General features: G+C 38.1%; 1 pseudogene; it reads right to left on the reverse strand.

Annotated features, from left to right (window-relative positions):
• Positions 1-689: 689 nt before the first annotated feature.
• On the reverse strand, positions 690-807 carry LOC150104947 (5S ribosomal RNA; annotated as a pseudogene).
• Between the last annotated feature and the right edge of the window lie 14,306 nt (positions 808-15,113).

Raw genomic sequence — 15,113 nt, forward strand, 5'->3', positions numbered from 1 at the left:
CATTTCCTTCACTGCCTCTTTAACTTCATGTGTCCACCATGGAGTTGTGATTTTTCTATCCTTTCAGATAATCTCACCACATGCCTCTCTGGCTTATTCAATCATTGTTTTCTTCAGAGCTTGCCAGTGAATCTCCAAGGTTTGATTCCTATTCTCAAACTCTTTCATTTTTCCTTGAATAATTTTTGTATATTTTAGTCTACAGTTCAAGTACAGTTCACATCTGAGAACTGCTCAACATTTATTCGCTTTAAAACTTTCTTACATGTTCTTCTTTTCAATCTCTCTCATCTCTCATCTTCTTCATACCCTCTTTTACTCTTGCAGTATCGAGGGTTTATTAATCCTTGGACCTCAACCCGTTCACAGGATAAGGTGGTCAGCCCTACACCGCGGTGTATCCTATGTCCATAGTGTTGAGTTCTCAAGGCCGGTTTGCCTGCTTTGAAGGATGAAAACCCAGGATAAACTGAGGTTTTTCATCCCACAAAGTTTTTCAAATAAACTGGGGGTTTTCGTCCATCAGCCATAGCCAAGTTAGCCCAAGACCGGCTAACTTGGCTATTGCTGAGGAAGATCCTTCAGCTCCTCACATCACCAACAGGAATCAAATCTAGTACACTCCTTCCCCAGGCATAATGTTGCAAAGCACACAGCCACTAGGCTAACCATGTGGACTAAATAATTAATGCCAGCAGCACCCAGGGTTCCCAGGTGGCATCCTCCGAAGTACTAACTGGGCTCAGGTTTGCTTAACTTCAGTGATCAGACGAGAACTGATGCTTTCAAACCGATTTGGCCACTGACCTTCTTTTCAATATGAAATTCAATTTTACCCTGCTCAAGACTATATGGTGATCACTTCCAATTTCAAATCATCTGTACACTCTAGTGTCCTACACCAGAAAGAAAACATCACTATCAACAATAACATAGTCAATGAGACTTTTCTTATTCCTTCTGTCTTCTCTCCATGTGAATTTGTGCACATTTTTATGTTGTAACAACCAGTCGATGTCCTGAGCAGAAATCCAACAGATATTTGCCATTATTATTAGCTTTACTTTTTTCCAAATTTTCCCAAAATATTTTTGTATGTCTCACAATCACTTCCTACTGTGCTATTTAAATCCCCAACAACGACCAACTTTTCCTTTTTCATTGCGTCAGTAGCTTTCTCTGGAGCCTCAAAAAATTCTTCCACTTCTACTTAGTAGAGCCTTCTGTGGGACAATAGGCACAAATAAGTCTCATTGTCCAGTTTCCCATTCCGATATTTGGCCATATCACTCTACTTGAGACTGCCTGCCATTCAAGAAGATTACCCTCGTATTTAGTTTTGAATACTATGGCTACTCCTTTTCCTTGATTGTCATTGCCTGAATATAACATTTTGTATTTATTGCTCAGAAAGAGCTCACCAGGTTTTATCTTTTTTGTTTCAGTGACCCCTATTATGTCAATCTGGTACTTATCTAATTCCTCAGCTAGCTCCATTTCTTTGCCACTCAGGCTTCTTACATTGATAGTATCGATCTTTAACTCTGGTGATACTGAGTAGGTGTCAGTGGTGCACCCAGGGAGGAGGTCAAGGGGTCCTGCCCCCCCCTTCCCCCAAAGAAAAAGTTAAAAAAAACTAGAAAAGTTTCCAAAATCCTTTCCTAATTAAAATTCGTTTTTTATTTATGTTGTGTCATGTCTTCTATTTCTATACTACTTATGAATTAGAGGTTACATAAGGTGAGAGAACCCTATAGCAGTGTTTCTCAACCTACGGTCTGCGACGATGGGACAGGTAGTCCACAGGCTTAAATTAACCAAATAAATCTATATATTTTAATTATCTAAACAAAACAAATTAAAATTGAATAATTAAGTAAAAATTATTAAAATAAAATGAATACTTAAAAAAAAAAAATAGCAGCAGAATGTTCATTCCATGCCACTATTTTAATTTGTAGCGGCAGAATGACAAGTAATAAAAGAGGGGTGAAGGGAAAAACATTGTTTCCACCTTCCCTTGCTGTTTTGTCAGATTTGAAGTGAACCTGTGCTGTCCACATGACCGCATTTCAACCAATTGCTTGTTGTTTATTGATTTTTATTGTTGAAGGTTTTCCTCCTTCAACCAAGGCTCAATATATCTTCAGAAGTGCTAATTAATACTTAGACAAAATGTGTTGTGAGTTAACTCCAGTATTTATATATTTTTTAGAAATCATGCGAAAAGCAAGCTGACAATTGAACTCTCTTCAACCAAATTTCAATAATATGTGAAACTGCCATAACAACATTCACTGTTATTATTATTATTATTTCGGGCGACTCCAGGAGTCCTTAGACTCATCGAGGGAGGCCCTAAACATCATGTCCACCCAACTATGCGATTACATTCTCACAGTATCTATCATACCTTATCTTGAACTCGTTCACCATCATAGCACCCACAACAGACTCTGGCAGCTTATTCGACTCATTTACCACTCTAAAAGTAAAGAACCTAGCTCTAACACCCCTGCTAACCACACTCTTGTCCAGCTTCCATAGGTGTTCCCTAGTTCTCCCACTACCAGTCCTGATTTCAAAAATATCCTCTGAATTAATCCTATAGAATCCCTTTGGCAATTTGAATGTCTCAATCATATCTCCCCTCCTCTGCCTATCAACTAGTTTCTGCAACCCACAAATCTTCAACCTCTTCTCATATGGTTCATTCCATAGACCTGTTATCATCTTAGTCACTCGCTTCTGGATCCTCTCCACCTCCTCCCCATCAAGAAGGAACCGAGGTGACCAAATCTGGGCACAGTAGTCGAGATGAGGTCTTATCAAGGCTCGGTACAGAGGTACAATAACTTGCTTGTCTCTGCTCGTCAAGGTATTTTTCAACAACCAAGTGAGTTGATGAGCTGATTTAGCTACTTTTGCAATGTGCCCCCTAAACTTCATCTCCCTATCCACCAACACTCCCAAGTCCCTGGCCTCATCAATCTCCTGGAGTACAGTTCCACCAATGTGGTATACTGCTGCTAATATTTTCAACCCAAAATGCATAACCTTACATTTTGTCACATTAAATTGACATCCATTCTCCTTAGCCCAGAACTCCAATCTATTCAAGTCATCCTGCAAGACTTTGACATCTTCTGCATTCACTATTGCCCTACCCAACTTTGCATCATCAGCGAACAAATGAATTGTTCCACTTAGATCCTTCCCTATATCGTTAATGAACAGATTAAACAGCAGTGGTCCAAGAACAGAACCCGGCGGCACACCACTAGTCACAGGCCGTCTTTTGGACTCTACTCCTGAATAAACTACTCTTTGATATCTCTCCATCAACCAACCACCTATCCACCTCACCAACCCTATATCCATTCCCATATGTTGTAGTTTACGGATTAGTATTCCATGTGGTATCCTGTCAAACGCCTTTGCCAGGTCCAGCAGTATCACTGTAAACCCATTTCCCTTATCCAGTTCAGCCGTCACCTTGTTATAAAACTTGAGCAAGTTACTGAAGCATGATCTACCCTTCACAAAGCCATGCTGTCCCCTGTACAGTATCTCGTTTTCATCAATCCATTCCTGTATTTTTCCCTTGACTACTTTCTCTAAGACCTTGACAACGACTCCTGATATGCTGATCGGTCGGTAATTTGCAACCGTAGTCTTGGATCCTCCTTTATGCAGTGAAACTATTTTCCCCTCTTTCCACACCTTTGGGACTAAGCCAGACCTGAGACTCATATTAAACAACATGGTCAAGGGCACTGATAATTCTTTAGCCGCTTCACGCAAGACCCGTGCTGGTATACCATCCAATCCCACAGATGTGTTCACATTAAGGTTCTCTAATAGACTAGTCACCTCCACTTCATTCATCACTATTCCCGTATAGACTAATGGTTCCTTAATTTTTTCAATGTCACCACCTGGATGATATGCTTTTGCAAAGTGCGTGCTCAGTAACTCCACTATATCGACTGATTCAGTGACCTCCGTACCATCGTCATTCCTTAAAATCATTTTACCGTGTACAGTTTTTTCCTTACTTGCAGCATATTGAAAGAACTGTTTTGGAGTCTCTTTTGCTTGCAAAGCTAGTTTCCTTTCATAATCCGCTTTTGCTTTTTTTACCACACTCGTTACCTTTCTGGCCTGCACTTTATACCGTTCGTGTGCCTGCAGGTCACCCCTTTCTTTAAATTCCCTCCACAGTTGTTTATTTTTTTGCAGCTCAAGCTTAATGGTGTTATTCATCCATTTAACCCCTACTTGTTTTGCTATTCAGACCCTAGGTATACAATCACCCATTAGCTCCTGTAAATGCTCCTTGACCACTTCCCATGCTCTATCGACGTCCAGCCCTTGCAGTTGTACATGCCATGGCACTGATCCAAGCAATCTCCTAAGCTTGTCATACTTGCCAGCACGGTAATTCCACATATACCCTGTCTTAATCGAAATTTCCACACCTTTAGCCACCTCCCAGGTCAAGACCTTATGATCACTCTCACCAATAGGTGGCAACATGGTCATATTCATTACAGTCAAATTCTCAGATGCTATTAGCAGGTCAAGCACTCTCACACCCCTAGTTTTTTCAATTACATGCTGTCTCAGATAGTTATCCCTTAATAATTGAATAAAATCCTTTTCCTTCCTCACATGTGTCCTCTCCTCCTTCCAATCAATGTTACCATAGTTGAAATCCCCCATAATAATTACCCTCCTTCCACTCATTTCATCAATTTCCCTATGCATACTATCTCCACCATCTATTCCATCACCTGGTCTATAGCAGCACCCAACTGTATATTTTATTCTGCCAGTGTCAATCTCACACCAAATAGCCTAAATGAGCTCCTTTCACTATCCTGCGATACAACTTCAATTCTCCTTGGCTGCAGTTCATCAGCTATCATCAATAATACCCCTCCCCCATTTTATTCTCTCTGTCCCTCCTAAACACACTATAACCTACACATTCTATCCCACTAACTATATCTTCTTCCGTCAGCCATGTTTCACTAATGCCAATAACCTGTGGCCAGGAAGAGCCAATCAAGGCCAAAAATTCTTCCTTCTTGTTCCTAATACTCCTGGCATTAGTATACATGAAATGCAGTGATCCCTTAGTCCCACTCCTATATTGATAGGTTATTCTAAATGACCCATTCCCATTTTTTGTCCTTAGTGCTGGCTCGGGTACATTATATACATTCTTACACTCATCTGTCTCACTGATGTCTGCATATCCATTCCCCCCCCTCCTTGGTAGTTCTAGTTTCCCTGGTTTTGCACATCCATTTTCACTTCATTCAGCAACACTCTTTCCAGTCTCCGCACACCGAGTCCATTCAAATGCAGGCCATCCATCTTGTATAAGTCCTTTCGCCCTTCAAACTCATTCCACACGTCCACGAATTCCACACCACACCATCTGCATAACCTACGCATAATGTCATTTGAAATTATGGCCCTCCTCCTAAACTCCTATCTGTCATACCACGGCAACAGACTAACCATTCTAACTCTGTCACTCTTTTCTTTTGCTACCTTTAACAATACTTTCAAGTCCTCTCTCATAAAAAATTTATCACCTTTCAATTCATTCGTACCCACCACAATTATTAATTCTTTCACCCTCTGTTTTTGCACTCTAATACTCTCACTATATATTTAACACGTTTACGAATTTTAACACTTTCGGTTAAATTTTATTGCTGCCAAGCAAACTCACACAATCTAATTAATAACAATAGTTTTTAGTTAGATACTGTGTTTGCTGGTGCAACATATGGTTTTGCTTGAGTCTATATATACAGCATAGTTTCTGTATGAGGGGATATGTGATTTATTAATTAGTGTCGTTTTTATCCCAGTTGTCTCTGATTTCACTATTTGTTGAGAAATATATTACACAGACTGCTTATACCTTATTCACTGACATAATAAAAGTACTTGTTTTTCTTGCCTCTGCAATATAGTGAATATTGGGGGAGGTGGCGTTGTTTAGCACGGGAGCAAGTTACTATTGCCCTGCTCTAAATGTGTTTCAGCTTTTTTTTCATTTGCGAGGTATATGTGAAACTTTTTTATTTCTTTTTTTGAAAAGTAAAATCAGGAGTGAGAGTTATATGCGAGTAAGTACAGTATTTCAATTATGGATAAGTACATTGGTACCTTCTTTAAACGGAAAAATATCTCGGCTGACAGTTATAATGCAAAACGGGTTTGTAATGACAGTTTGTGTGCAGTTTCTGAAGAGAAAGAGGTCTGTAACGAATCTACAGAAACACAGAATTCCTATCAGTTGAATGCGATAATATTAATACGCTTAACGAAAGGAAAGATTTGCTGACTTGCTGGACACTCGACCAGTGGATCGCATTCAAAGGTAAATACAATTGGTTAGTTTGTAGGAACATTTTTCTGTTTTGTGACTTTTCTCCCTTTATGGAAATTATGCCTACATTATTATGTTATTATTCAACAACTGTTTACAGTTTTGAATGTGTATATAAAGTCAATATCAACATTAGCCTGATTATGAACGCATGATGAAAGGGATGGGGAGGTTTGGAGCTTCCCTGGATAGTATTCAAAAGGTAAATACAGTTGGTTATTTTGTATATGGCCCCGAAACTAATCAGTTTAGAATTTAACCACTGGGAAAGGGTTTGTCCACCTCAAAACTCTGAAACAGAATTTGGAAATATTTTCCGAATAACTTTTTATAAGAAATTTCTGTGATTTCATGATAGGCTTGCATTCACGAGAACGACCTTTCATTATCGAAAAAAGAGCAGCTAATTGAGCTTTCAAGTGACGGTGGGCTTAAAATGCATTCCGTGATCGTGGTTTGGCTCGATTCTGGATCTCGCCTTCAGTGAGAAGTGAATTTCCCGAATTATTTGAAGAAGTCGAAAATCGTCATGCAGATTTCTACAACCTATCTTTGTGAGAAACGATTTTCATCGCTCCTTCAAATAAAAACAAAATGCAGAATTCGTTTTAGCGTGTGTGTGTGTGTCAATCTTCGACTGAAGTTGACCAATATTGAGTCAGATATCCAGTAACTCTGCAAGGTCGAGAAGCTCATCCATCTCATTAAAAGTAAATAGTAACATAATTATATCATTTTATTTATTTGTTTAATAAAAATTAAAACTTTGTTTTAATTTTTATCCACAAAATTTAATTTTTTATCTATATATCCGGCCTGGTTGGCCGACTCTTCAGCCAAAAGGCTGCGAGTTCGAATCCCAGCGTGGGCATGGATGTTTGTGATAGTCTGTGATAGTTTGTGAAAATACTAGTGGTCGGTAGTAGACAGCGTTGATGTTGATGATGATGATTGTAGTTGTGGTTGGTGAAGACAGAGAGTTGTAGCATAGTGCCCTTCCTCGATATGTCTTTGGACTACCTGGAGATGTTATGTAATAATAATATCGACAAGCTTTATATGTTCATTGTGCATCACATAGTTTGAATTTGGCACTTGGAAATGTTATATCTGTGACGAATAAGAAATTGCATTGGCATAATTGAAAAGGTACACAATTTCTTCAATACCCTTAAAAGACAGGACGCCATTGTTGTTTATAATATTATAATATTAATATCTTTTAAGATTTATAATATCTTTATTTAGCTTGCAAAAAATATTTGCATGCACCTTACCATTGTCTAAAATAGTGCAAAAATCTGACAGTGACCTCTTAATTGCCCTAAATTTTGTTGATGATAATGTGGCTCAATTAAATACCATTCGTGAAACACCAGATTCTTCATTTAAAGATATTTATGATGAAGCATGTATAAAAGCCAATAATTTTAATATTGACATTAAAAAGCCAAGGACTTCATCAAAACAAACATTAAGGTCCAATGTTCCAGCCGATTCTGTAGAAGAGTATTTCAGAAGAACTATTTCATTCCATTTATTGACCAAATATTGACTCAACTTCATGAATGTTTCACTCAGCACTGAAACATTTTGAAATATATTTTTTTCTCTTCTACCAAATGGAAAAGATGCTCCAACAGCAAGTGCAATGGAAGATTTTCGTCAATTATGTGAATTTTATGCCGGTGATTTGCCTTATGCAAATCCAGCAATTTTGAACGTCGAATTCAAGTTGTGGTATAAGAAATTTGAAAAACCATTTGCAATAGCTCCATGTAAAAATGCTGTTGATACAGTTTCAAAGTGTGACAAAATGATATATCCTAACATCTATAACTTATTAAAAATATTTGCAACACTTCCAGTAACAACATGCGTCAGTCTACCATGACACAATCACGATTGGATAGACTGGCTTTGCTATATATATACACACACACAGAGAGAGAGAGAGAGAGAGATTAATGTAACCATGACTGAAATAATTCAAGAGCTTTGTAAAAAGAAAAGAAAACTGGATGTTATTCTTTAAATAAATTTTATAATTACCTAATGAATTTTACTGAATGAATGAAATTTAACGAATTTTAGTTGAACGGATAAAAATATTTTTAATGCAAATTCATTGTATTAAAAATATTTTTATCCGTTAAACTCGCCCCCCCCCCCCAAGATTAAATCCTGGGTGCGCCACTGGTTGGGGTGTAGTTTAGGATTTGTTCCAGTTGACTTTTTGCTTTTTGCCCTGGTTTCCTGGCGAAAATAATGCCTGTAATTTTCACCTGGCAGGCATTGTTTAACCAGGCAATGCCCCAGCCAGCATGAAATTCTGTCATGCTGTACCATCATTCAATATTGTGGTTTAAGATAATAAAAATACAATTTGGTCAGCTAAATCCCAAATTGCCAGCCCATCCTCGTTTGTTCAGTATCCAGGTAGATACCTAACAGGGTGCACCACAAAAAGTTGAGGATTGGACATCAGGTCAGAAGCCCTAGTCGGTTCGCCACATTCCTTTAAAGACTATATGGAGGTCTCCTCTCAGTTATACAGCTTTGACCCTTAAGCACTCCCTTTAATACATATTACTGGTATATATTCGCATGATTTCTTGACTATTTGTCTTAAAATGAAAATCTAATTCCGAAAACCGCTATTTTCACCCGACCCCAGCTTGTTCTTTGCTGAGCTCCTGTTAACCATTTTTCTTGGTGATTTCCAAGAAAACATCCAACTAAATATGTCAACCTCCACGTTGTAAAAACTCAATGTAGCTTAAAAATACCAAAGTGCTTTACATAGGTCAAATCCCATTAGAATATTGTAAAATTAACCTTGTTTGTCTCTGTATATTTTGTGCTAGATATTATTGTAAATAACCATTTGGAAATTAACAGTATATACTTCTTTAACAAGAATATTTTAGAGTGTTAAAAACAAAGGCAATGTTTTGCTGCCGGAACATTGTGTAATAGCTCTCTATGAGGGCATAAGAAAGGTTGTTTACAACTTTTATGTATGAGAAAGTGCTTACAAGCTCTGTGCATAAACACCTCCAAAGTCAGTCTAAAAGGTTCAAACAACTTTCCGCTGGCTGGCAACTTACGATCAAAAGGGTGCACGGACGAGGACAAAGAGTGGGTTGAACTTAAAAGAAAATGAAAGAGTCATGCCCGAATTCTTAGGTGGTTACAACCCTTTGTGCAAGGTCTGAGAGTAGGCATAATAAAAATTGACAGAGCCGAACAGGGAGGGTTTCCAGTTGCCGAGAAGAGAGAGAGGGATCCCATTCGAGAGTTGGCAGCAGTTACAGTTATGAGAGGCAGCAATTAGAGCTACTGGAGATGGCAGATAAAGGAGCCAGTTGTCCAGGCAGTACAGCGAGCCCAAGAAGGAGAAAGGGCAATGTAGATGTAAATTACCCGAAGCAACTTCGCTCGGAAGTTTTTCTTTTCACTGTGGGAGAACAACCTTTTGCTGGAGCTGTACGAGCACCGCAGGTCGCAGTCCACAGCCTGCTATTTTCCCAACAAGATACTGCTGATGCTGGACATTCCTCGAGGCAGCTTGAGATCTGAGATGAAAGAATTGCCATAGAACTTTTTGTGCAAGACATCTGACTGAATGTGCAATACAACGCCTTTGTAAGTTCCATACTTTTGTACAATTCCTCTTTTAGTATGTTATAGAGGGACTATTAAGAATTTGTTTAATAGTAATAAGAAGTGTCTTTAAGAGAATCAATTGGCATGTTGGAAGTTGATATCAAATTTGTAAATATAACTATTTATTTGAAATTGTAAGCAGAGAGTACATAAGTTTTTGAGTTAAAGAGATTATTTAATGTTGAAGTAAAGTGGTTCTAATTTTATGCTAAAGGTTTTATAAATGGATAGAGAAAGCAATCTCCCTATTGTTTAATTCATGTATAATATGTAAGTAAATGTGTTTTAAGTATTTGTTAAAAGAGTGCTGCCTGATTCTTTATTTTACAACTACACTGTTTCTAAAAATAATCAGACTTGTGAGCGAGGAAACAATTACGGCAATAAAAGCGCAGTTTAGTTACTTACAAACCACGACTGTTAATGTAAACTTTGCTGAAGGAATTTTACGCTAGTAAGAGAGAGAGATCTACCAGAAGTTTTATTGAATCTTATGCCGAATATTTGATATACTGATGGCGCAGTCTTACAAATAAAATTTTCAGTGTTCATAGGCATACGACTAATAAACACGGAAGGTGGATAAACATAATATGCAGTAGAATAAGTGAAAAAAGTTACAACAGAGAAAGCGCGCACTGCTAATTAGTAATATAGAATAAAGATAAAGCTAAAGAATAGAGATATAAGAGAATAAAGATATTACAATACAAGTATAGAAAAACAACATATATTATTATGTTGCACTACACTGCCTCATAACCACTGCTACTATTTCGCCCTTTCATGTCTACTTTATGTGGACTTAATTCCCCTGCTATCATCAGCAGCACTTCCCCTCCCTTCCTGCCCTTTCTATCCTCATGAAAAATACTGTACCCTTCCATTTTTATTTCCCGTTATGATATCGTCTTCATTTAACCATGTTTCACTTATTCATGATTTGGGGGAGAATAAACTCAATCACTGAAACCATTTCATCCCCTTTATTTCTGATACTTCTGGCATTTGTAAACAAACACAACAGTTCATTTTTAGGTCTATAGCCAGTCCTATCCAAGCAATATGTTGGTTGTGATTTCCACACTACACCTGGAAGTTGAATAAAGGTGTGGTTAGTAAGTGTGTATGTGTGAGGACTAGATTTTTTGCTTTTGCTTAGTATTGCGTGGAATGGATTGCCAAAATCAATTGTGAGTGCTTTGTTTGTTAATGTGTTCAAGGAGAGGTATTGATTGTGTGGATAGTTTGGTTTTCTCACAATGAGTCTTCAGACTCCATGAAGGTGCCCATACAATAATAATAATAATTATTATTATTATTGTATGGGCACTTTCTTCTTCCAGAAGTTAATAATAATTTCTTCTTCCAGAATTTTTGGTTTGTCTTCTCTTTGATCTATTTGAGTAATTGAGAAAAGTGTTTTCTTCAGATTGTTTCTATTTTTGTCAAATTTCCTGTCACATTGCTTCCATTAAGCATAGTGATTCGGTAAGAGAAGCAGCTCTCTGCAATTTGGATGATGTTTTGAATAAAGTTATGGAAACTTTATAAAGTTCCCATAACTTTATATTTTTATTTATACTTTATATCTTACTTTATATTTTTATTTAAATGCAAAAATGCATTTTTTACAACTGCATTTTCATTCAGCCACTGGGTTCTTTGTTTTTCTCTGTATACTTGCTTCATGATTACCCCCCCCCCCCCCCACCCCCCCCCCCCCCCACCCCCCCCCCCCCCCACCCCCCCCCCCCCCCACCCCCCCCCCCCCCCACCCCCCCCCCCCCCCACCCCCCCCCCCCCCCACCCCCCCCCCCCCCCACCCCCCCCCCCCCCCACCCCCCCCCCCCCCCACCCCCCCCCCCCCCCACCCCCCCCCCCCCCCACCCCCCCCCCCCCCCACCCCCCCCCCCCCCCACCCCCCCCCCCCCCCACCCCCCCCCCCCCCCACCCCCCCCCCCCCCCACCCCCCCCCCCCCCCACCCCCCCCCCCCCCCACCCCCCCCCCCCCCCACCCCCCCCCCCCCCCACCCCCCCCCCCCCCCACCCCCCCCCCCCCCCACCCCCCCCCCCCCCCACCCCCCCCCCCCCCCACCCCCCCCCCCCCCCACCCCCCCCCCCCCCCACCCCCCCCCCCCCCCACCCCCCCCCCCCCCCACCCCCCCCCCCCCCCACCCCCCCCCCCCCCCACCAAAGAAAGATAATGTGTAATTATCGGTGGAAATGAGGGATGTAGTTTTTTTTTTTTTTTTTTTTTTTTTTTTTAAGGGATTAAATTATACTTTGAATACAGTCTCAGTATTTATACACTGTGCACAATATTGCAGAGTAAATTAATCATAGCTGGAATCTGCTGATTAAATTAACTGTTACTGATACAGTGAATTACTTATTCTCCTTAGTTAAATAATCATGAGATGATGATTACTTTAACATCATGTATTTGTCTCAATATATAAAGGTTAGCATCAGAAGCGGCTTCAAATCACTTTTACGATGTATTCACCTTTCATAATTATTTATTCGTAATTCAAGATCCATCGTTGGTCTTAGTAATGTATTATGCCTGATTTGCTGCTATAATAACAAATTACTGTTTACTGTGATCAAACTCTGAACATAATATAATTTATTTTAAAATAGTAAGAGGTCATTCATATGGTAGGAGTAAATTATAATTTTGTGCTGATTAGGGGAACTAGTCAAGAGAAGGATTACGAATCTCCGAACCAAATGCTGTTGTTCATTTAATTTCCATATGCAATATACGAAATCTTGAACGTCAACTGGAGTTGCAGTGTAGTCGATGGAATATATTTTGGTGTTCATTTTCTTTGAAAATATAATAATGATAATAATAATAATAAATGTTTATTAGGAGACGTACACTTTTCTTTTATTAAAAGTATCTTATCAATCGAAAATAAGTCGATTCCTGCAATTAATCAAAGAACATCAAATAAAAACTGGAATACAAATTAACCAAGTACGGAAGGCATTTACTGAAACTTAAATTTCGTAATAATCGTAGAATTGACGTCGTTCTCATCTCATATTCGTCATTTCTGTCCAACCGTGAGTTGAACAGAAAGCATAGAATTCCTGTAACATTCCTGAAATTAATTTTTTTTTTTAATGATACCTTTATTTATTTATTTTTTTTCATGAGCCTGTGTAGCACAGTGGATGTGGCGTTTGCCAACCACGGCGCTTGGCCGCACGAAGGAAGACTTGGTTTCGAGTCTAGTCGCCGACTAGAGGAAATTTTTCTAAGCCTTTTTTTCGACCGGTTCCCGAGTTAGTCGATCTCTGGCACGGGCAAGCAGGTTTTTCCTCCCGGAAACTCGGGTTTTTCGTCCTGTAAACTCAAGAAAATCGACCGTAGAACCCACATTATTTCAGACATTAAATATATTGTGTTAGGGTTAGGGACCACGAGATGGCTGCACATTTGAGCCGTCTCTCTTCACTGAGTACCGCTTAATTGGTGATAGCCTTGGGCCATCTATCTCTGATTGGTACCAGTGGAGATTGAACTGCCCACTCAGTCTCCAAAAGTTAGATAGGGCTAAATGGCCTCGCCTACTCCCCGTATACGGGAATAAAAAGGCGTTAGATGTTTTTTTTTTTTTTACCTTTATTTTTATTTTATTTTTTCAAATATATTTATATTAACTTCAGTCCTTTATATTATATATAAGGACTGAAGTTTCTTTATTGGAGAAAAAAGTATTGCCTAATCTATGTATTACAATCAGTGTTTTCATGGTGACAGACTATATTCATAACGTGACTATTTTAATGTTTTTATGAAGCTCTGTCAATTTATTCTAAATATTAATTAGAGATTTGAAAGAAAAAAAATACGAAAAAATCCAGTTGTGTGAGAACAGGCGCATTTCCGACATTCTTTATGCAGATATATCTTTTTATTTATAAAAGACAGTTTACCATTCACATATATTCTTGTAAAAGTAATTCTTTTCCTTACTTTATTTCTGAAATTTCAAACGAGCAATATAAGCAGAACGTATTGCCCTTCTCAGCCTTATTTTTAAATACCAATTCAGAATATCTTCTTCATATTTTTAAAAATAAGATATTGAAACCTATACAAATTACAATCATATAGTAAGCTATGAATGTTTCAAATTTCGGCTTTATCCTCAAAATAACATCCAAAAGGGAAAACAAACAAGACAAGACAAGAGATATAAAATAAGCCACAAAAAAAGAAGAAAAAAATTGTTCTTGTAATATAAACCCGAAAACAAAATAAATATGGAATAAAAGATAAAGATAACTAAATAAAAATAAAGAAATAAATATATTACTACCTATTATAACTTTGTAATTTATTTTTTCCTCTTTATTTTTGAGTGGTGAAATTTAAAAGCAGTACACCACTTAAATTTTAAAATACCGTATTAAGAATTCCAAAAAATTTTGACTAGTCACTACTTCAATAAAGTTTTTAATTGAACATATTAACTGAAAATGAATATACATGTTCTCTCTCAGAAGGGGTCGATAAAAACAAAACAAAACAGAAAAAAAAAAGATGCTGAACAACGTTCTGAATCGTAAGTAATTCTTTTTTTTTTAAAGTATTTTTTATGAAAGCTTATTTTAACTTTCTGTGTGAAACTAACAACAAAGTTTAATTACACAGTTAAACTTTACAATTTAAACATACAACGTTTAAAGTTATAGAAAAAAATAAGAAATAAATAAATCCAAACGCCTTTTGTTCCCAATCGAAAATAAGTAGCGTCCTTTAGTCCTAATTTTTTTTTTTTTTTTTGAAGATCAGTAGTCGATCAGTTCCACCCTTCAACTAATCACTTATTACAGTTGAGAAGGCAATCAATCATTACTCAAGACTTTTCAGCGAAAAGATTAAAACAAGCAGGTGCTGCCTAAAGGTGGGCCTAAATCCTAATAGGTACATATTATGTCTGAATTAATGTTTTAAGCAGTTTTAAGGTCCATTTTTTAAACTATTGGGTTCAAATTCTCAGTTTCC

The sequence above is a fragment of the Typopeltis vanoorti genome, chromosome 7 (assembly GCF_054136105.1).
Source record: "Typopeltis vanoorti isolate ZY-2024b chromosome 7, IOZ_Tvanoo_1.0, whole genome shotgun sequence".
Taxonomy (NCBI): domain Eukaryota; kingdom Metazoa; phylum Arthropoda; class Arachnida; order Uropygi; family Thelyphonidae; genus Typopeltis; species Typopeltis vanoorti.